At 39.4% G+C, this 21,264-nt stretch overlaps 4 non-coding genes across 4 annotated transcripts; 1 reads left to right on the top strand and 3 right to left on the bottom strand.

The window, feature by feature from the left end:
* Window positions 1-25: 25 nt before the first annotated feature.
* On the bottom strand, window positions 26-141 carry LOC148291541 (5S ribosomal RNA). The gene has a single exon (XR_015827088.1). It is a non-coding gene; the product is annotated as a 5S ribosomal RNA (ribosomal RNA).
* A 9,317-nt stretch (window positions 142-9,458) lies between these two features.
* LOC148291542 (5S ribosomal RNA) lies at window positions 9,459-9,577 on the bottom strand. The gene has a single exon (XR_015827301.1). It is a non-coding gene; the product is annotated as a 5S ribosomal RNA (ribosomal RNA).
* A 754-nt stretch (window positions 9,578-10,331) lies between these two features.
* Window positions 10,332-10,450, bottom strand: LOC148291543 (5S ribosomal RNA). The gene has a single exon (XR_015827302.1). It is a non-coding gene; the product is annotated as a 5S ribosomal RNA (ribosomal RNA).
* Window positions 10,451-12,563: 2,113 nt separating this feature from the next.
* LOC148291544 (small nucleolar RNA R71) lies at window positions 12,564-12,670 on the top strand. The gene has a single exon (XR_015827186.1). It is a non-coding gene; the product is annotated as a small nucleolar RNA R71 (small nucleolar RNA).
* The last annotated feature ends 8,594 nt before the right edge of the window (window positions 12,671-21,264 follow it).

The following is a 21,264-nucleotide window of genomic DNA, read 5'->3' on the forward strand; positions in this document are numbered from 1 at the left end:
AAACGTCAACAAGGCAAAAAAAGAAGGGATGCAACACGAGGACTTCCCAGGAGGTCACCCATCCTAGTACGCTCGCCCAAACTCGCTTAACTTCGGAGTTCTGATGGGATCCGGTGCATGTGAGTTGGTATGATCGCATCCGTTAGCTTATAACGCCTAAAAGTATATAAGCCACGTTTGAGCCATGCCATATGACCATGGGTTGGCTATCCAACGCCCCCCGCATGAAATGGCATGGCCTGTCAGGCCTTGTCGTCGCCACCCCTACCATGTGTCGCGCGCAGGCCTGCCGAACTGCCGGTTCCGATCGGCTGTGGGGCCTACCTTACGATAATTGAACCAAAATAAAAAAAACAAAAAAACTGACAACGTTAAGAACAACCCCAATAATTTCGGCAGTGGGCGTCGAGTCCTGTTGTTTTTTCGCTTTCGTTCGTTTGCGGTGCCCGGTTAATTGGAGACGAGCTCCACGGGGTGATGTAGGACAGATGGCGTAAGTTATTGGAGAGGAGCTGGACCGACGCGCGTGCAACGGCAAATCGGGCAAACCGCTGATCTGGGCTCCGACCTCAGAATTGGGCCCACGAACCGTCGATTCGAAGGCAACGGCGTCGCGAGTAAAACTCATTGCGTTGCTGTTGTGTAGATTTCAGCTGCACCAAAATGGATTAAGCTGCATCCTCAACTTGTGATACTCGCAAGTGCACGAGCCGTTCGGTAGTATAGCGTATGTAAGTGCGAGGTCGATCCCACGAGGATTGGTGATTGAATGATTCAATTCATTTTCCCTACACAAAACAGAAATGAAAAATAAAGGAAATAAATAAAACAAGGAAAGAAGAAATAACTAACTCAAGCAGATAAGTTCCCAAGTTCAATTAGATTAATGGATTGATTCTAGCTAAAGTATGATTAAGCCATGGTGTGTGGTCATAACCTTGTGTTCCTAATTCCCTAATTTGATCATTTGTTGTCTAACCTAAAATTAAGCATTAGGAACCCATTAAGCATAGAAGAACAATTTAAACAACCAAGTATGTATCTAATCCCTGTTGTCGAATGTCCATACATACTCTTCCTATTCATAGTTCAATTCGAATTAAAGCATGGTGTATACTCTTAATTCAAACCAAGATAGCTAACATGCAAGCCTAAATGGTGATCAATCATTCAAACTAGCATATTAACTTATAAGCATAATGAATAAGAACAAAAACCATAATTGAAACTTGGAAACTAATTAAACTTGAATACTTAAGAAAGAATGTACATTACAAGAAAAATAAATTACAACTAAGAAAACATTAAAGAAAGCTAGAATTGAGAACTAGAAAGCAAAACTAAGAGAATTTGAGGGAGAGAAGGGAAGGGAGCTCTAGAGAAGTGTTTGAGAGCTCCCCTCCCTTGGGGTGTGTTTACAAGCTTGGGAAACCTCACTATATATAGGCCTAAGGAAGCTGAAAATCTGAATTAAGTATGGCTAATGCATACAACACTTTGTTTTATAAAATCTGAAATGGTTGATGCACTTCACTAATGCATACAACACTTCCATTATAAAATCTGAAATGGTTGATGCACTTCACTAATAAATCCCACCAGCAGCCCTAGCTCATCTTCATGTCACCATGACCAAGCTTCCAACCAGAAATAATAGCTCATCCTGAGGTCAGCATGACCAGCAACTTCAAGGGCTTACGAATTGGGCTTCCCTTAAGCAAATTAAGACTTTAAGCCCTCAAACTTGAAGTTCAGAATGTCTTCTTTCCAGCCATATATCATTTGGGCCAATCCAAGGTCGGAGGAGGAAGTTAAGGCCAAAACAAATTGCTAACTCATTTTGCGCGCTGATAAAATCCATCCTGAGCATGGCTCTGTGTTTGCTAGGTAACAGACTCCATATTTATCCAATAGGGCTGAATTTTGGATATGTTATATTACCCACCCATTGGAACAACTTTCATGAAGAATGTGGCCTCATCCGAGCTATGTAGGTTGCTGAAACAAAGCTTGCAATATGACCTACGAAACTGGGCTGGCAGGGGACTGTAGCCAAAATTGAGTTTGTCTTTAAGCTCTTCATCCATTCATCCAAATTAGGCCCTAACATGCATGGATTGCATCATTTACTATCCAAAGCCATCATTATTACCTAAAGCTCAATGAACTGAAAGATAAACACAAAAAGGATTAAAAGCACAAGTTTAACTCAAAAACATAACCAAATCATAAGCTAGAAGGGTACAAAATGATATACAATTATGAACCGATCAAATACCCCCAAACCTAGATTTTGCTAGTCCTCGAGCAAAACAACACAAAACAAAGTTAAAAACAAAACAAGAAGTTAACTAGACCACTTTCGTAGGTAACTCGATTGCATTGAGCGAATGCAACAAGCCTTTAAACCTCTAGGCATCCCTAGTAGGAGGAGTTGTGTCTCCTGAGGGTTTAACAGAAACGATACCCACAAACGTTTTACTAACTCTACAAAACAAAGTGGTTAGAAAACTTATTAGATTTGTTAGTCCTTAAGCAAAAATAAAAGAAACACAAAAACAAAAATAATTACAAAAACAAAACAAAAATAAAAATAAAAATAAATAAATAAAAACTCAAAACAATCTTTCCGAACATTTTATGAAGAGAAATGACTCATGCACATGACTCAAAAGTTTAAAAGCTCAATTTTAGACATTATTTACAAGGCGGCAAAGTTCAAAACATAACATGTTCAAAGTGTATTAGTGTGATAGCCAAATGCAACAAATTCCCCAATCTTAGTTTTCACACAATTTCAAAAATCATACCAAGCACAAATGCAACTTCAAATCTCACCGAAGTTGTCCTGTCACAAATGAATCACTCGGAAGAGGGCTACAATGCAACACTCAGTTATAAACATGAGATTAGAGTTAAACCATAAGGGACTTAACTCGCAATAGAAAGATGAAGAACTTGCATTAATATGATCTCAAGAAGGATGCCAAACACTTAAAAGTAGAAAAATAAATGCAATTCAACCACATGACATTTAAGATCAATTTAGGTCTTTAGCATAGGTTGTAATGGGGCCAAGGGTGTAAGGTGAGTAAGAAATGAAGGGTATGGATAAAACAAAGTCCAAGAAACTCAAAATATAAGAGCATAAAACAATTGTTTACAAGACTTCGAATCATCACGATTAGATTTTTTCTTTTACACGATCAAAACTCCTTATACCTTCATTTACAATGATTTAAACTCCTTTCCAAACACCAATGAAACCCAAAAACAAAATTTCATTCAACTACCATTTAATCATAACTTTTTTCTTTTCTTTTCTTTCACCAATTGTGTGATTTTCTTTTTTTTTCTTTTTTTCTTCTATGTAATATCCCTTCCCAAACTTAGCATGAAAAACACATCCGAATTAGAGCTCATGAGTTCCTTAGAAAGGTAAATATTTGTTTTTCGGGCTAAGGCGAGGAAATATAATTGGTAAAATGAAAGAAAAGGTTTACATGTAGGCTCAAAATGGTTAACAATGGAAAATCATGCTTAAGCATGCATAAGGTTAGCTTGAGAGGCACAAACGATCCAAAGAGGGCCTTAATATCACTTCTTAAATGTCATGAAATCAAATTGCATAAGAATGAATGACTTTTAAGTGATCAACCAAATCAATGAATAATGAGATCAAACAACAACTTTGATGACAAGAAAATAAGAGTATGTGTATAACATTCATGAAATGAAGCACAAGGCTCAAAAGCTCACATTATATGGTTATATAAGTCTAATTTATGCTTGATACAATTCTTTAGATCATGCAAATCCTTTAATTGGAAAATTATGAAACAAATGGCAAGTGCAAAGAAGGTTTCGAACATGTCATGCTAGAACGATGCCAAATTAATTAATTAATTAATTTTTTTTTACAATAAAAATTTACAAGGAAAACAAAATAAATAATAAATAAAATTCAATTTTCATTTAAGTCATGCAAACATTTATCACAATCTCATCAAATGTGTTCGGAAAGTGACTAAACAAGATTCAAAACAAGAAAGAAATTTAAATTTTTTTTTTTTTAAAATTTTAAGAAAAACCAAGTTTACTTGCTAAACTCCAATACCCCCAAACCTAGAAATGAGCATTGTCCTCAATGTTTAAAAATTAGCCACAAACAATGTCATAACAACAAATGAAAGGTATTAAAGCAAATAAAAAAATATCACAAAATCACAAAAGAAAACAAAAACAAAATAATTATAAAATAAAAATTACAACACAAACAAACAAACAAAAAAAAATGAAACAGTAAACCCTAATCACACAATTCTGAAACCCAAAAAAATTTTGAAGCCCAAAGCCCACAATTTCGAAACACAAACCATGGTGAATTTAACCCACTTTGAAACCCAAACTAAAGTGAAACCCGACCCACAATTTGTTTTCAATTCCGGCTTTTTATTATTATTTAGTTTGTAAAAACAAACTATCGAACCGTGATTAGCAACACAAAGAGCGGGATTTTAACATGGATCATGATGTCTCGGTTCAGTGTAAGGGACCAACAGACAGGGCGAGACACGTGTCGACGCAAAGAGGCGCCGCAGGCTCCACAAGCAAAAATTACGGGCTCATGGAAAGGCGCGAAGACTTTACTGAACGCGTTCGTTCAGAAAAGACACGTCGTGATAAATGAGTTGGGTATGGTTGGAAGGCGAGAAGGTTGTGGGACTCAAGGAATGCTGGAGATTCAGAAAATGCTCAGATGCTACAATGGCTAGGGTTTGTCAAAGACTAAGTCTATAAGAAAGGGTGAAAAAAAAACGCAAACTCAAAAACACACAAAAGAGAAAAGAAAGAAAGAAGAAAAGAGAGTGAGAAATCAAATGGCCTCTAACTACCCATTTTCGTTGGATCTCAACCTAGCTCCACCGACTCAGACACGAGGCCAAGCAGCGGCACCAGTATGGATGCCCTACTTTGCTTCCGCACGGGGGCCTGTGACAGTAACTGACTCAATACTCCTGGACAACGATGTTGCCATTGGAGTGGCTAGAAATTTAGTGACTCCTAAAGATATACGTGTTCTGGGGACAAGGGATGACAACCGGGTCGTGAGCGATGCCCTGGCACTGAGCGTGCAGAGTACAACAACAGTCGCAAGTTTGGGTCATCGCCTACTTGCGAAGTCCCATGAGGTAGAGGTGCTGAAAGGTCAGTTGGCGGCGGAGCGAAGTATGGTTGAGGAGTGTCAGACTGCTATAAAAAGATTGAAAAGGGAGAGGTCAAGGATAGTGGAGGTGAATCGACACCAGCTAGAAGTATTGCGGGACGAGAATAAAAACCTATCAAAAATGGTAGAGTTGTACTCTCGCGACATGCGAAAACAGCTGGAGGACCTAGACCGACCGGGTAAACGCAAGCAAGCAGATCGTGAGAGTAGTTACGCTCAAGCTAAGATCGCGATCTTTGGGAGCTCAAGTGGTGAGCCCCAAGAAGCTGTGCGTGAAGCCCCGGAAGAGGACAGCCAGAGGGCCAAACTCAAAGCTCCAATGGTCGAGACACCAAGCACCGAGAAGAAATGATTTCCTACTGCATTATTGTTGTTTTTATTTTATTTTGTTGTTTTTGTATTTTCGTTATTTTGTTTCGGAAATAAAAGAGTAAGGTTGCAGAAAGAAAAAGAAAAAGAAAAAGAAAACACACTTCCCAACTAAAATAAAACAAAGACGACAAACGGAAAAGAAAACACATTTCCCTAACTAAAATAAGACAAAGATGATAGCCGAAAGGGAAAGGCAAAAACACAAAGCACTAGAAAATGAAAGTAACGGGCAAAAACATTAAACACCAGAAAACACGGAGGAAAAAAAAAAGAAAAGTAAAGTAAAGGTGCTCCCCCTTGAAGCGATTAGGTCGAGCATGCCCGGGAAATCCGAAATGGTGTTGGCTCTCTCTCATCAGCATATGTCTATTTAAACCACACCTCTGCAAGCGGATGATACCCAGCATTTCTTCCTGCAACTCAAGGAAAAACATCAAAAAATCCAGAAACAAAAAAAATGGCATCCTCATGCACTCACCTTGATGATCTCAACCTTGAGCTCTCACTTGCACCACCGAATGCCCAGACAAGGGCTCCTCCAACTCCTGTCTTCCCAAACTCCACATATCATCACGGCACGGCCTCAAACTTTACTGAGGCAATACCGAACTTTGTTGAGGCAAGGCCAAACAGAGCAGTGCTGCTGGGTGGCATGATTGGCAGTATACTCACACCGGCAGATCATCTGCATGTGACACAGCGGTCGGACAAGGTGGCAGTGGAGGAGTCCCACACTTTATCTGTGCTCCATGCGGTCTCGGCTACCAATTTGGGCATGCGATTACTGGCGAGGACACGTGAGTGTGCCGCGCTGAGCGAGGAAGTGGCTTCCTTGAAGGCTATGGTGGCAGACTTGCAGAAGCGGCTTTACTGTGCCAATCAGCATGTGGAAGCACTGCAGAGAAAGAATGAGGACCATGTGGAGCTGCTACAGATTCTACAAGTGCGCGAAAATAGAGGCAAGCCATGATGATGATGAAGATGAAGATGAAGAAGAAGAAGAAGAAGAAGTGTTGTTTTTTTTTTTTTTTTTTTTTTTTAAATGCAGCGTTTGAAATAAAAATGTGTTTTAACACTCAGAAATAAACTAACTAACCATACCACGTAAATAAATAAATAAAATAACATAACAAAACAAAAACAAAGACTCAACAGAAAAGAAAACAAGGAAAATAAAAAAAACTTAATTTAAAAACACACAATATACAAGCAACTCACGGATGACCAGTTAAGGGCCTCAGAAAACACAGCCAGGGGATCCGGGAAGGTTGGAGGGGTCACAATGGTCCCGCTTAAAACCCAAACTTCTTAGACACCGAAGGTGTCGCCTAAAGAACTCCTAGACACTGTATTAACGGAAGTGCTCACTGGGGTTACCATAAGTCGGCTCATATGAAAAATCCTTTTTTTAAATTTTAAATTTATTTTATTTTTTAAATTTTTATAAAAAAGAAACAGAAATTTAAAATAATAACAAGTAAAGAGAAAGGATTGAAATGCTCCCCCTTGAAGCGATTAGGTCGAGCGTGATGCATTTGGAGGTCGCGACTTCTCCCACTACTCCACACTTCCTATCTTTGAAGTTGCCATCTCTCTCCATTTTTATTGAGCTATTTACATTGCTAAAACAAACACACACAAAAACTTGAAACGGAATTAAAGGATTACGAAATATAAAAAAAAACTAAAAATGAAAAGGAAAAATCAACACAAGTCCAATTCCATGCTTCAAAGCAACAAGCACCAATGGGTTGTGTAAGCTGGGACTTAAACCCAGTTCTCTTGCTTGTTGGGCAATTGTCCTTTTCTGTTGGACTACAAACACAATTTGTCCATTAACGTCATTAACTTTAAAACTTGAAATTGTCCAGTTAAGAAAATAATAATAATAATAATAAAGTAGGAAAGCCAAATAGAATCAAACAATGTTACCGATCCCCGGCAACGGCGCCAAAAACTTGTTGTGTAGATTTCAGCTGCACCAAAATGGATTAAGCTGCATCCTCAACTTGTGATACTCGCAAGTGCACGAGCCGTTCGGTAGTATAGCGTATGTAAGTGCGAGGTCGATCCCACGAGGATTGGTGATTGAATGATCCAATTCATTTTCCCTACACAAAACAGAAATGAAAAATAAAGGAAATAAATAAAACAAGGAAAGAAGAAATAACTAACTCAAGCAGATAAGTTCCCAAGTTCAATTAGATTAATGGATTGATTCTAGCTAAAGTATGATTAAGCCATGGTGTGTGGTCATAACCTTGTGTTCCTAATTCCCTAATTTGATCATTTGTTGTCTAACCTAAAATTAAGCATTAGGAACCCATTAAGCATAGAAGAACAATTTAAACAACCAAGTATGTATCTAATCCCTGTTGTCGAATGTCCATACATACTCTTCCTATTCATAGTTCAATTCGAATTAAAGCATGGTGTATACTCTTAATTCAAACCAAGATAGCTAACATGCAAGCCTAAATGGTGATCAATCATTCAAACTAGCATATTAACTTATAAGCATAATGAATAAGAACAAAAACCATAATTGAAACTTGGAAACTAATTAAACTTGAATACTTAAGAAAGAATGTACATTACAAGAAAAATAAATTACAACTAAGAAAACATTAAAGAAAGCTAGAATTGAGAACTAGAAAGCAAAACTAAGAGAATTTGAGGGAGAGAAGGGAAGGGAGCTCTAGAGAAGTGTTTGAGAGCTCCCCCCCCTTGGGGTGTGTTTACAAGCTTGGGAAACCTCACTATACATAGGCCTAAGGAAGTTGAAAATCTGAATTAAGTATGGCTAATGCATACAACACTTTGTTTTATAAAATCTGAAATGGTTGATGCACTTCACTAATGCATACAACACTTCCATTATAAAATCTGAAATGGTTGATGCACTTCACTAATAAATCCCACCAGCAGCCCTAGCTCATCTTCATGTCACCATGACCAAGCTTCCAACCAGAAATAATAGCTCATCCTGAGGTCAGCATGACCAGCAACTTCAAGGGCTTACGAATTGGGCTTCCCTTAAGCAAATTAAGACTTTAAGCACTCAAACTTGAAGTTCAGAATGTCTTCTTTCCAGCCATATATCATTTGGGCCAATCCAAGGTCGGAGGAGGAAGTTAAGGCCAAAACAAATTGCTAACTCATTTTGCGCGCTGATAAAATCCATCCTGAGCATGGCTCTGTGTTTGCTAGATAACAGACTCCATATTTATGCAATGGGGCTGAATTTTGGATATGTTATACTACACACCCATGGGAACAACTTTCATGAAGAATGTGGCCTCATCCGAGCTATGTAGGTTGCTGAAACAAAGCTTGCAATATGACCTACGAAACTGGGCTGGCAGGGGACTGTAGCCAAAATTGAGTTTGTCTTTAAGCTCTTCATCCATTCATCCAAATTAGGCCCTAACATGCATGGATTGCATCATTTACTATCCAAAGCCATCATTATTACCTAAAGCTCAATGAACTGAAAGATAAACACAAAAAGGATTAAAAGCACAAGTTTAACTCAAAAACATAACCAAATCATAAGCTAGAAGGGTACAAAATGATATACAATTATGAACCGATCAGTTGCCATGAGTCGTGGGCTTTTTCGGGCATCCGACGTCGTTTACTAGCCCGAAATCCAGTTTTTGAGGTTTTTGGTAACTGTGTTATTTTCCTATTTTAATTCCTTCGTTAATCCTAGGCTTTCTAGGAGTATTTAATCATAGTGTGCCCCGATTGTCACGCTGCACCACGGGGTCGTGATAAAACAAAGACATCCAGATGAATAAGATGACGGAATGCAAACGCCCACGACAATTGAAACGTCAACAAGGCAAAAAAAGAAGGGATGCAACACGAGGACTTCCCAGGAGGTCACCCATCCTAGTACTACTCTCGCCCAAACTCGCTTAACTTCGGAGTTCTGATGGGATCCGGTGCATGTGAGTTGGTATGATCGCATCCGTTAGTTTATAACGCCTAAAAGTATATAAGCCACGTTTGAGCCATGCCATATGACCATGGGTTGGCTATCCAACGCCCCCCACATGAAATGGCATGGCCTGTCAGGCCTTGTCGTCGCCACCCCTACCATGTGTCGCGCGCAGGCCTGCCGAACTGCCGGTTCCGATCGGCTGTGGGGCCTACCTTACGATAATTGAACCAAAACAAAAAAAAATAAAAAAACTGACAACGTTAAGAACAACCCCAATAATTTCGGCAGTGGGAGTCGAGTCCTGTTGTTTTTTCGCTTTCGTTCGTTTGCGGTGCCCGGTTAATTGGAGACGAGCTCCACGGGGTGATGTAGGACAGATGGCGTAAGTTATTGGAGAGGAGCTGGACCGACGCGCGTGCAACGACAAATCGGGCAAACCGTTGATCTGGGCTCCGACCTCAGAATTGGGCCCACGAACCGTCGATTCGAAGGCAACGGCGTCGCGAGTAAAATTCATTGCGTTGCCATGAGTCGTGGGCTTTTTCCGGCATCCGACGTCGTTTACTAGCCCGAAATCCAGTTTTTGAAGTTTTTGGTAACTGTGTTATTTTCCTATTTTAATTCCTTCGTTAATCCTAGGCTTTCTAGGAGTATTTAATCATAGTGTGCCCCGATTGTCACGCTGCGCCACGGGGTCGTGATAAAACAAAGACATCCAGATGAATAAGATGACGGAAAGCAAACGCCCACGACAATTGAAACGTCAACAAGGCAAAAAAAGAAGGGATGCAACACGAGGACTTCCCAGGAGGTCACCCATCCTAGTACTACTCTCGCCCAAACTCGCTTAACTTCGGAGTTCTGATGGGATCCGGTGCATGTGAGTTGGTATGATCGCATCCGTTAGCTTATAACTCCTAAAAGTATATAAGCCACGTTTGAGGCATGCCATATGACCATGGGTTGGCTATCCAACGCCCCCCGCATGAAATGGCATGGCCTGTCAGGCCTTGTCGTCGCCACCCCTACCATGTGTCGCGCGCAGGCCTGCCGAACTGCCGGTTCCGATCGGCTGTGGGGCCTACCTTACGATAATTGAACCAAAACAAAAAAAAACAAAAAAACTGACAACGTTAAGAACAACCCCAATAATTTCGGCAGTGGGCGTCGAGTCCTGTTGTTTTTTCGCTTTCGTTCGTTTGCGGTGCCCGGTTAATTGGAGACGAGCTCCACGGGGTGATGTAGGACAGATGGCGTAAGTTATTGGAGAGGATCATTAGACTTTCGTTCGTTTGTGTTAAGACAGCTTCTAGAGCATCATTAGACTTTCTCTGCAAAATTTTGGAAGAAACCTCATGATCCACAACATCAATTGAAAAGCAAGAATCAAGAGAGATAGAAGGTTGAGATAGAGCATTAAGCATTTTAAATTCAACAGTTTCACCCAAAACAGTCATGGAGAGAGTGCTATCTTTCACTTTGATGATTGTGTCTGCAGTGGCCATGAATGGCCTGCCTAGGAGAATGGGATCAACACGATCTCCATTTGGATTGTCTTCCATGTCCATCACTACAAAATCAGCAGGGAGAATTAGTGTATTAACTTGAACTAGAATATCTTCTACAATACCTTTTGGATATTTTATAGAATGATCAGCTAGTTCAAGTCGCATTGAAGTCTTCTTCATCCCTTCTAAGCCAAGCTCTTGATAAACTGAATATGGCAAAACATTGATGCTTGCTCCCAAGTCCAACATGGCTCTTCCAACCTTCTTGCCTCCAATGTTAATGGGAATGTCAAAGCTGCCAGGATCATCTAGTTTTGGTGGAAGCTTCCTTTGCAATACAGCACTTACATTCTGGTCGAGCTTTACTCCTTCATTTGGAGCGAAATTGAGCTTGTGAGTTTTCAAGTCCTTGATGAATTTTCCATATGCAGGAATCTGTTCAATAAGATCAAGCAAAGGCAAATTGATATTAACTTTACTCAAAATATCATAAATCTCTTTAAAAGCCTTATCTTGCTTTGCTTTCTTAAGACGGCCTGGAAATGGAATCTGTGGAACATATGGAGCGGGTGGCACGTATCTATCTTCTTGAAGATGTGGTGGCACAAATTTGTCATCCCTTTTATGCAATTGGAATTGATCGGATTTCTGAGAATCTGATTTGGCCTTAGGAGCAGATTGAGAAGTTTTGAGTTGTTCTCCTTCCGTGGCCATGGTCTCCTCCTCTTCATTTTCTACAATCACAACATCATTTGAAAGATTAGAATCATCTTTATTATCAATGATCTTACCTGATCTGAGCACATGAATTGCCTTGGCTTCTGGGTTCTTTGGATTGATCTCAGTTTGGCTTGGCCATTTCCCAGGCACTCTTTGAGTTATTTCAGCAGCTATTTGGCCTAATTGGACTTCCAATTTGGAGATGGCAGCTTGTGTAGTTTGCTGAAAATTGGATTGGTTGATTGCCATCTGCTTCACTATATCTTCCAATGATGATGATGATTGTTGTGGCCTTTGGAATGAAGGGGGATTTGCTTGATTCTGGGTATTTCTCCATGAAAAGTTTGGATGATTCCTCCAACCTGGATTATAACTTTGAGAGTATGGATCATTTCTTGGACCTTGGTTGTAGGAATTTACCAACTTAGCTTGCTCTTGCACAAATTCTGGATATCCAGCCCCAAGTGGACAAGCTGTGGTAGCATGGTCATGAGATTCACAAATGCTACACACTTCCTTCGGAGGGCTTCTTGAGTTTAATGCAAGAAGAGCATCTAGCTTTTGTTCCAGTTTTGAAATCTGCACACTAGAAGCATCATTAGAACCACTAATAACACGTTTACCTCTTGTATCCGTATGTTGGGTCTCCATTGCTATCTCCTCAAAGAGTTCGTACGTTTCTTCTGGAGTTTTGGTTTTAAAAGAACCACCTGCAAAATTGGTGACTATATTATGACTAGAAGGGGTTAGTCCTTTATAAAACATACGCATTTGAAGCTTCAATGGAATCCCATGATGAGGACATTGGTTGAGCAACCCATTGAATTTCTCCCATGCTTCACAAAACGATTCATCATCTTGCTGTGCAAATAACAAGATCTTGTCCCTAAGCATGTCGGTCTTTTGCGTGGAGAAGTATTTTTCTAGGAACTTCTTTTGAATGGCAGACCATGTAGTGAGTGAACCAGGCTTCAAAGAATTCAACCAATACTTCGCCTTATCCTTTAAAGTGTATGGAAACACTCTCATTCGAAGTTGATCTTCTGTCACACCTGTCAAGGGAAAAGAACTCACAACATTAAAAATATCCTTTATATGAGTCAATGGATCTTCATTAGGTAAACCATAAAAGGAAGGCAGCATATTAAGATGAGAAGATTTAAGCTCATAATTTCGAGCTACAGTGGGCAGCAAAATGCTTGAAGGAGATGCTGGAATTGTTGGGATATCAAGTTCTCCCATGAACTCAATGGCAGCCATCATTTCTTCTTCTTCTTGGTCTGAACTTGCTTCCGAATTTGAAAGTGAAGAACCGGGAAGTTCAGTGTGGAGAGCAAGACTTGTAAATGTAGCAAGAGCTTGCTCTTTTGCAGTTGACAACTCCCTTTCTAGACGATTTTGAATTTCAGAGGTCACTCGTCTGGGTTGCAATGATGGTCCTGCGTTCAAAGATCTAGAACATTGGAACGAAGACCTCACTTGTTCAAGTAATGGATTTTTAGACATAAACTTCCTGAAACAGAAAATTAGATTAATTAGAAACACTAAAAAGAATAGGGTAACCTTGGGCACATAACCAGGGAAGAACTTTCGTTCAGTCCCCGGCAACGGCGCCAAAATTTGTTGTTAATATTATGTTAACTCGCAATTGTACGGGGCAATTAGTAGTATAGCAAGACAAGTACGAGGTCGTACCCACGAAGACTGAGAAGTTAAAACTAGTTATGTACTTAGATTACCAAATTCAAGAAAGTAGGAGGTTATGTCTAAAACAGAATTTAAAACAAGAGTGGTTGTGATTGTTGAACAAAAGAAGCAAAATGAAATTGCAAACAAAAACAAGTAAACAAATGTAACAAAGAGTGGTTTTAAGAGTTGGAAAACAGATTTTGAGACTAGGGCATTCGAATCACCATAACAATTCAATTCTGGGTTATAAAGATTCAAGTAACAAGTCTAATTCAGATTCAAAGATTGATTCTAGCTAAAGTATGATTAGGCCATGGTGTTTGGTCCTAACCTTGTGTTCCTAATTCCCTAATTTGATCATTTGTTGTCTAACCTAAAATTAAGCATTAGGAACCCATTAAGCATAGAAGAACATTTTAAACAACCAAGTATGTATCTAATCCCTGTTGTCGAATGTCCATACATACTCTTCCTATTCATAGTTCAATTCGAATTAAAGCATGGTGTATACTCTTAATTCAAACCAAGATAGTTAACAAACAAGTTCTAATGGTGATCAATCATTCAAACAAGCATGTTAACTTATAAGCATAATGAATAAGAACATGAATCATGAATCAAACTTGAAACTCCAAACTTATAAACCTAGAATATTCATGTTAGGTTACATCGAAGCCCTAGTTATGGATTTAGCTACTCATAATGGAAAAGAGACTTGAACAGAAATGAGAAAACATAATGAATACAATAAGAGTAGAAAAACCCTTTTTCTGAAGTTCTTGTGGTGTCCAAGGCTTCTCCAAGTGCTTCTCCACTTCTAATGCTTCTCCAAGAGCTTCCCCACTTCTAGAAAGATGTATGAAGGATATGGAGGTGATTTGGGATGAGTTTGAGTGAGTGGTGATGGCTAAGGAAGATGAAATTCGTAGGGAAATGGAAGAGAGGTTTGCTGGAGTTGTTTTGGTGATTGTTGGAGTGTTTGGGATTTTGAGAGTGTTTGAGGATGGTTGGAGTGAATTGTGGGGGTTGTGAATCTCAGGATTTGTTGTGTCTTGAATGTGGAATGGATGTGGTATTTATAGGGAGAGGGGAGTGACAAATCTGAATTCAATATGGCTAATGCATACAACACTTGCATTATAAAAGATGAATTGGTTGATGCACTTCACTAATGCATACAACACTTGCATTATAAAATCTGAATTGGTTGATGCACTTCACTAATAGATCCCACCAGCAGCCCTAGCTCATCTTCATGTCACCATGACCAAGCTTCCAACCAGAAATGATAGCTCATACCTAGCTCACCATGACCAAGCATCCAACCAGCACATGCTGAGGTCAGCATAACCAGCAACTTCAAGGGCTTACAACTTGGGCTTCTCTTAATCAAATTAGGACTTTAAGCACTCGAAATTGAAGTTCAGAATGTCTTCTTTCCATCCATATTTCATTTGGGCCAATTCAAGGTCGGAGGAGGAAGTTAAGGCCAAAACAAATTGCTAACTCATTTTGCGCGCTGATAAAATCCATCCTGAGCATGGCTCTGTGTTTGCTAGGTAACAGACTCCATATTTATCCAATGGGGCTGAATTTTGGATATGTTATAGTACATACCCATTGGAACAACTTTCATGAAGAATGCTGCCTCATCCGAGCTGTGTAGGTTGCTGAAACAAAGCTTGCAATATGACCTACGGAACTGGACTGGCAGGGGGCTGTAGCCAAAATGAGTTTGTCTTTTAAGCTCTTCTTCCATTCATCCAAATTAGGCCTTAACATGCTTGAATTGCATGAATTATGCTCTCTTGCTCTATTGGCCTACAAAACACACAAAGGGAGGGAAATAACTTAGAATTATAGGAACTAAGCAAAAGAAGTAAGTAAATTGGGCATGTATATGTATGAAATTATGAGCTTAACACACCCCCAAACTTAGATTTTGCTAGTCCTCGAGCAAAACAAAAGAGAAACAAAGATAAAAACAAAACAAGAAGTTAACTAGACCACTTTCGTAGGTAACTCGATTGCATTGAGCGTATGCAACAAGCCTTTAAACCTCTAGGCATCCCTAGTAGGAGGAGTTGTGTCTCCTGAGGGTTTAACAGATACGATACCCACAAACGTTTTTCTAACTCTACAAAACAAAATGGTTAGAAAAACAACTTTGAAATCAACTAATGAAAATGAAAGAAAGTTTTAGTCATACCTCCAACACCATAGAGTTGCCAAGATAGGTCATCAATCAGTGTGTACAAGTGGAAGCTATAGCTCAAAGGCACACAGTTTCAAAGCAAGCACACTCAAACCTTGAATAGAGAACATGCTTCGACTCTAATTCTCACAGATAACACTCAATCACTCAGAACCTATGTTTTAATTCTCTCAAGAAAGCATAAGTGAGTGTATGAAATAGAAGCACAAATTTGGTTAGATCTCATGAAAGGAATTAAATACTAAGAATAGAGATACACACATACTTACCAGCACCCATGAATACATCCTCAAAGATCAGCTAGGTCTTTCACAATGTTGTAATGAAAGGCTAAGGTTTAGGGGAAATGGAAGAATTGGAAGGAAAAACAAATAACTTAAGAACATACCAAGGTTGCATGCTTCATTAATCTGCAAGGCATCATTGATTTAGATTGGCATGGCAGCAAACTTCATGGTATCTCCTGGCATAGACTTTATTTTTCACACTTAGATCAAATCGAAACACTTTCATCTTCGTTGATTTGATCTGCATCTTCATTAACTTCATTGCACAGATTCACATCATCTTTATTTAGGTACATGGCTGCAACTTCCTTGCTTCAAACTTTATCTTGGCACACCTTGGTATATTTCTAAGCTATAGGGTATGGCTACAATAGGTCAAGTATCTCAGATTGAGATACAAAGGTAGGGAAATGATGAGGGTGATAGAAGAAAAGGCTTTAAGTGTTTGGCTTCAAGAGGGTTGATGGAACACACATATAGGTAGGGTGAAAAGAAAGCACATAGAATGGTTATGCACACATAGCCTAGCATCACTTCAATGAGTTCATTCATGAATGAGAGCAAGCACATGATATCTGCAAAAGAGAATCATCCTTAGTATTCAATCAAAATGGAATAATGAGATCAATTAGAGTGAATTGAAGAAAATAAGTATGGATGAGAAATAGAACACTTTAAACCCTCTCAAGAAAGCAATTAGGCTCGATATAGCTCACTAGGGTAGTCTCCACTATTTTCCTTCAAGAATTTGAGCGTGGTACTTTAGCCACCAGAATTCTAAGAGCAAAAGCTTTGTGAAGTGCAAAATTCTGATATGAAAACCTCAAATAGCAGCTCCATAGCATTGATTGTATGACATTCTTTAAAAAAAATAAAAATAAAAAAAATAAAAAAAAAATAAAAAAAAATAAAAAAAAAATTGTGACAAGAGAACGAAAATTGAAAACACAAATGGATAAGAAAATTGAAATTGAAAACCTTCCCCCCAGACCTGAATTGAACATTGTCCTCAATGTGAAAGCATACAAAAGATGATTGAGAACAAACAAATGATAAAGGGAAAAGTTTAGAAGAAGGTTTAGGAAAAATAAAAAATAAAAAAAATGAATATATAAGCAACTCATGGATGACCAGTTAAGGGCCTCAGAAAACACAGCCAGGGGATCCGGGAAGGTTGGAGGGGTCACAATGGTCCCGCTTAAAACCCAAACTTCTTAGACACCGAAGGTGTCGCCTAAAGAACTCCTAGACACTGTATTGACGGAAGTGCTCACTAGAGTTACCATAAGTTAGCTCATATGAAAAATCTTTTTAAATTTTTATAAAAAAAAAAAAACAGAAATTTAAAATAATAACAAGTAAAGAGAAAGGATTGAAATGCTCCCCCTTGATGCGATTAGGTCGATTGCTACCAAGCACCTTCTTCTTGAACACATGGGTTGCCTCCCAAGAAGCGCCTTAGTTACTGTCTTGGCAAGACATTGTGCAATCAGCTAAGTTGATGGTACGAAGGGAAGTTGATCTACCACATGGCCAGTTTGGATGCCAGCTGAAACTCCCTCATAGAATGGCTTTAAACGTTGTCCATTTACTTTGAAAGTCGAGCCATCTTTAGGGTTTTGAATCTCCACAGCTCCATAGGGAGAAACATTGACCACGGTGAATGGGCCTTGCCATCTAGACTTCAATTTTCCTGGAAAGAGACGCAAACGTGAGTTAAACAAAAGAACTGACATACCTTTGGAGAACTCTTTCCGTTGAATGTTTCTGTCATGGTAACTCTTGGTTCGTTCTTTGTAAAGCTTTGCATTCTCATAAGACTCATGTCTAATTTCTTCCAATTCATTCAGCTGAAACTTTCTTGCATGGCCTGCCTTGTCTAGATCAAAATTTAACTTCTTGATGGCCCAAAAAGCATTGTGTTCAAGCTCCATTGGCAGGTGACAAGCTTTCCCAAACACAAGACGATAAGGGCTCATTCCAATGGGAGTCTTATATGCTGTCCTATAAGCCCATAATGCATCATTGAGCTTGGCTGCCCAATCTTTCCTTGTATTGTTCACCACCTTCTCCAGGATGTGCTTAATTTCTCTATTGCTTATTTCCACTTGACCAGAAGTTTGCGGATGATATGGTGTAGAGACTCGATGGGTGATGTTGTACTTCTTCATGAGTGCTTCGAATGGCTTGTTACAGAAGTTGCTGCCTCCATCACTAATGACAGCCCTTGGAGTACCAAACCTTGTGAAAATATTATCCTTCAAGAACTTCATCACCACCTTATAATCATTGGTTTTGGTGGCTATGGCTTCCACCCATTTAGACACATAATCAACAGCAACAAGTATGTAAGTATAACCAAAGGAAGATGGGAATGGTCCCATGAAATCAATACCCCACACATCGAAGAGCTCCACAACAAGTATGTTATTCAATGGCATTTCATTCCTGCGACTTATGTTCCCCATCCTTTGGCACCTATCACACTTAACACAAAAATTAAATGCATCTTTAAATAGAGTGGGCCAAAAGAAACCAGATTGCAGAATTTTAAGTGCTGTTTTCTTAGCTCCAAAGTGACCTCCACAGGCCAATTCGTGGCTATGCCTAAGTATGCTTTCTTGCTCTTCTTCTGGAACACATCTTCTGATGAGTTTATCCGGGCAATGCTTGAATAAGAAAGGTTCATCCCATACATAATGTTTCACCATGGAAAAGAACTTCTTCTTATCCTGAGAAGTTAGATCATTTCTAAGAACACCACAAGCAAGATAATTAACAAAATCAGCATACCATGGCTCTTTGACTTGGGCAGCATATAGTTGTTCATCAGGGAAAGTCTCATTCAAGGGTAGCACAGCTCCTCCTTTTTCTTCAACCACAATTCTGCTCAAATGATCAGCTACCACATTCTCACATCCCTTCTTATCTCGAATCTCCAAATCGAATTCTTGCAGCAAGAGAATCCATCTAATCAAGCGTGGTTTGGCATCCTTCTTAGTGAGCAAGTATCTAAGGGCTGCATGGTCAGAATAAACAATTACTTTAGAACCAACAAGGTAAGAACGAAATTTTTCTAAAGCAAAAACCACAGCAAGCAACTCCTTCTCTGTTGTGGAGTAGTTGATTTGAGCATCATTCAAGGTCCGGCTAGCATAATGAATCACATGGGGCAGCTTGTTCTTCTTTTGACCTAAAACTGCACCAATAGCAAAGTCAGAGGCATCACACATTATTTCAAATGGTAAAGACCAATCCGGAGCTATGATAATAGGGGCTGAAGTTAGCTCCCTCTTCAAGGTAGAAAAAGCTTCCATGCAAGCTTCATTAAACTCAAAAACAGCATCCTTAGCAAGGAGATTACACAATGGCCTTGTAATGCTTGAGAAATTTTTGATGAACCTTCTATAGAATCCAGCATGACCTAGAAAGCTTCTAATTCCTTTAACAGAGGTAGGGGGTGGAAGATTTGAGATGAGGTCGATCTTGGCTTTATCCACTTCGATTCCCTTGCTTGAAATCACATGGCCTAGTACAATGCCTTGTCTTACCATGAAGTGACACTTCTCCCAATTCAAAATCAGATTTGTTTCCTGGCATCTTTTAAGCACTAGAGACAAGTGGTGAAGACAATTATCAAAAGAGGAACCAAAAACTGAAAAATCATCCATAAATACCTCAATGAATCGTTCCACCATATCTGAAAAGATTGACATCATGCATCTTTGGAAAGTTGCTGGGGCATTGCATAAACCGAATGGCATCCTTCTATAAGCAAACGTACCAAATGGGCATGTGAATGTGGTTTTCTCTTGGTCTTCCGGAGCAATGGGAATTTGATTATAACCTGAAAAACCATCAAGAAAACAATAGTAAGCATGGCCAGATAAACGTTCAAGCATTTGATCAATAAAAGGTAAGGGGAAATGATCTTTTCTAGTGGATGTGTTCAACTTCCTGTAATCAATGCAAACTCTCCAACCAGTGACAGTTCGTGTAGGAACTAGCTCATTCTTCTCATTCTTCACAACGGTGATTCCGGACTTCTTTGGAACAACTTGCACAGGGCTCACCCACTTAGAATCTGAAATTGGGTAGATGATTCCTACATCGAGTAGCTTTAAAACTTCAGCTCTAACCACCTCTTTCATGTTGGGATTTAGCCTCCTTTGGGCATCACGAGATGGTTTGCTGTCTTCTTCCATTAAAATCCGGTGCATGCACATGCTTGGACTAATTCCTTTGATGTCTGCTATGGTCCACCCAATGGCTGTTTTATGCTCTTTTAGAACTTTAATTAAGCTCTCTTCTTCATGTGAGGAGAGACCTGCAGCAATTATAACAGGGAGAGTTTCGTTAGCACCCAAATATGTATATTTAAGATTATTGGGAAGAGGTTTAAGTTCTAGCTTTGGTGGGATGACAATGGATGGCTCCAATTTCGTGGATGATGGTCCAAGAGGCTCGATTGGTGGCCTAAAGGATGGTGGGTATGGCGGAAACACTTCTAAGGCAGCCACCACTTCTTGGAACTCCGGTTCACAAAGATCTTCCTCTTCTTGTGTTAAGACAGCTTCTAGAGCATCATTAGACTTTCTCTGCAAAATTTTGGAAGAAACCTCATGATCCACAACATCAATTGAAAAGCAAGAATCAAGAGAGATAGAAGGTTGAGATAGAGCATTAAGCATTTTAAATTCAACAGTTTCACCCAAAACAGTCATGGAGAGAGTGCTATCTTTCACTTTGATGATTGTGTCTGCAGTGGCCATGAATGGCCTGCCTAGGAGAATGGGATCAACACGATCTCCATTTGGATTGTCTTCCATGTCCATCACTACAAAATCAGCAGGGAGAATTAGTGTATTAACTTGAACTAGAATATCTTCTACAATACCTTTTGGATATTTTATAGAATGATCAGCTAGTTCAAGTCGCATTGAAGTCTTCTTCATCCCTTCTAAGCCAAGCTCTTGATAAACTGAATATGGCAAAACATTGATGCTTGCTCCCAAGTCCAACATGGCTCTTCCAACCTTCTTGCCTCCAATGTTAATGGGAATGTCAAAGCTGCCAGGATCATCTAGTTTTGGTGGAAGCTTCCTTTGCAATACAGCACTTACATTCTGGTCGAGCTTTACTCCTTCATTTGGAGCGAAATTGAGCTTGTGAGTTTTCAAGTCCTTGATGAATTTTCCATATGCAGGAATCTGTTCAATAAGATCAAGCAAAGGCAAATTGATATTAACTTTACTCAAAATATCATAAATCTCTTTAAAAGCCTTATCTTGCTTTGC

Source organism: Prunus avium, chromosome 8 (assembly GCF_965620075.1).
Source record: "Prunus avium chromosome 8, drPruAviu1.hap1.1, whole genome shotgun sequence".
Lineage (NCBI taxonomy): Eukaryota > Viridiplantae > Streptophyta > Magnoliopsida > Rosales > Rosaceae > Prunus > Prunus avium.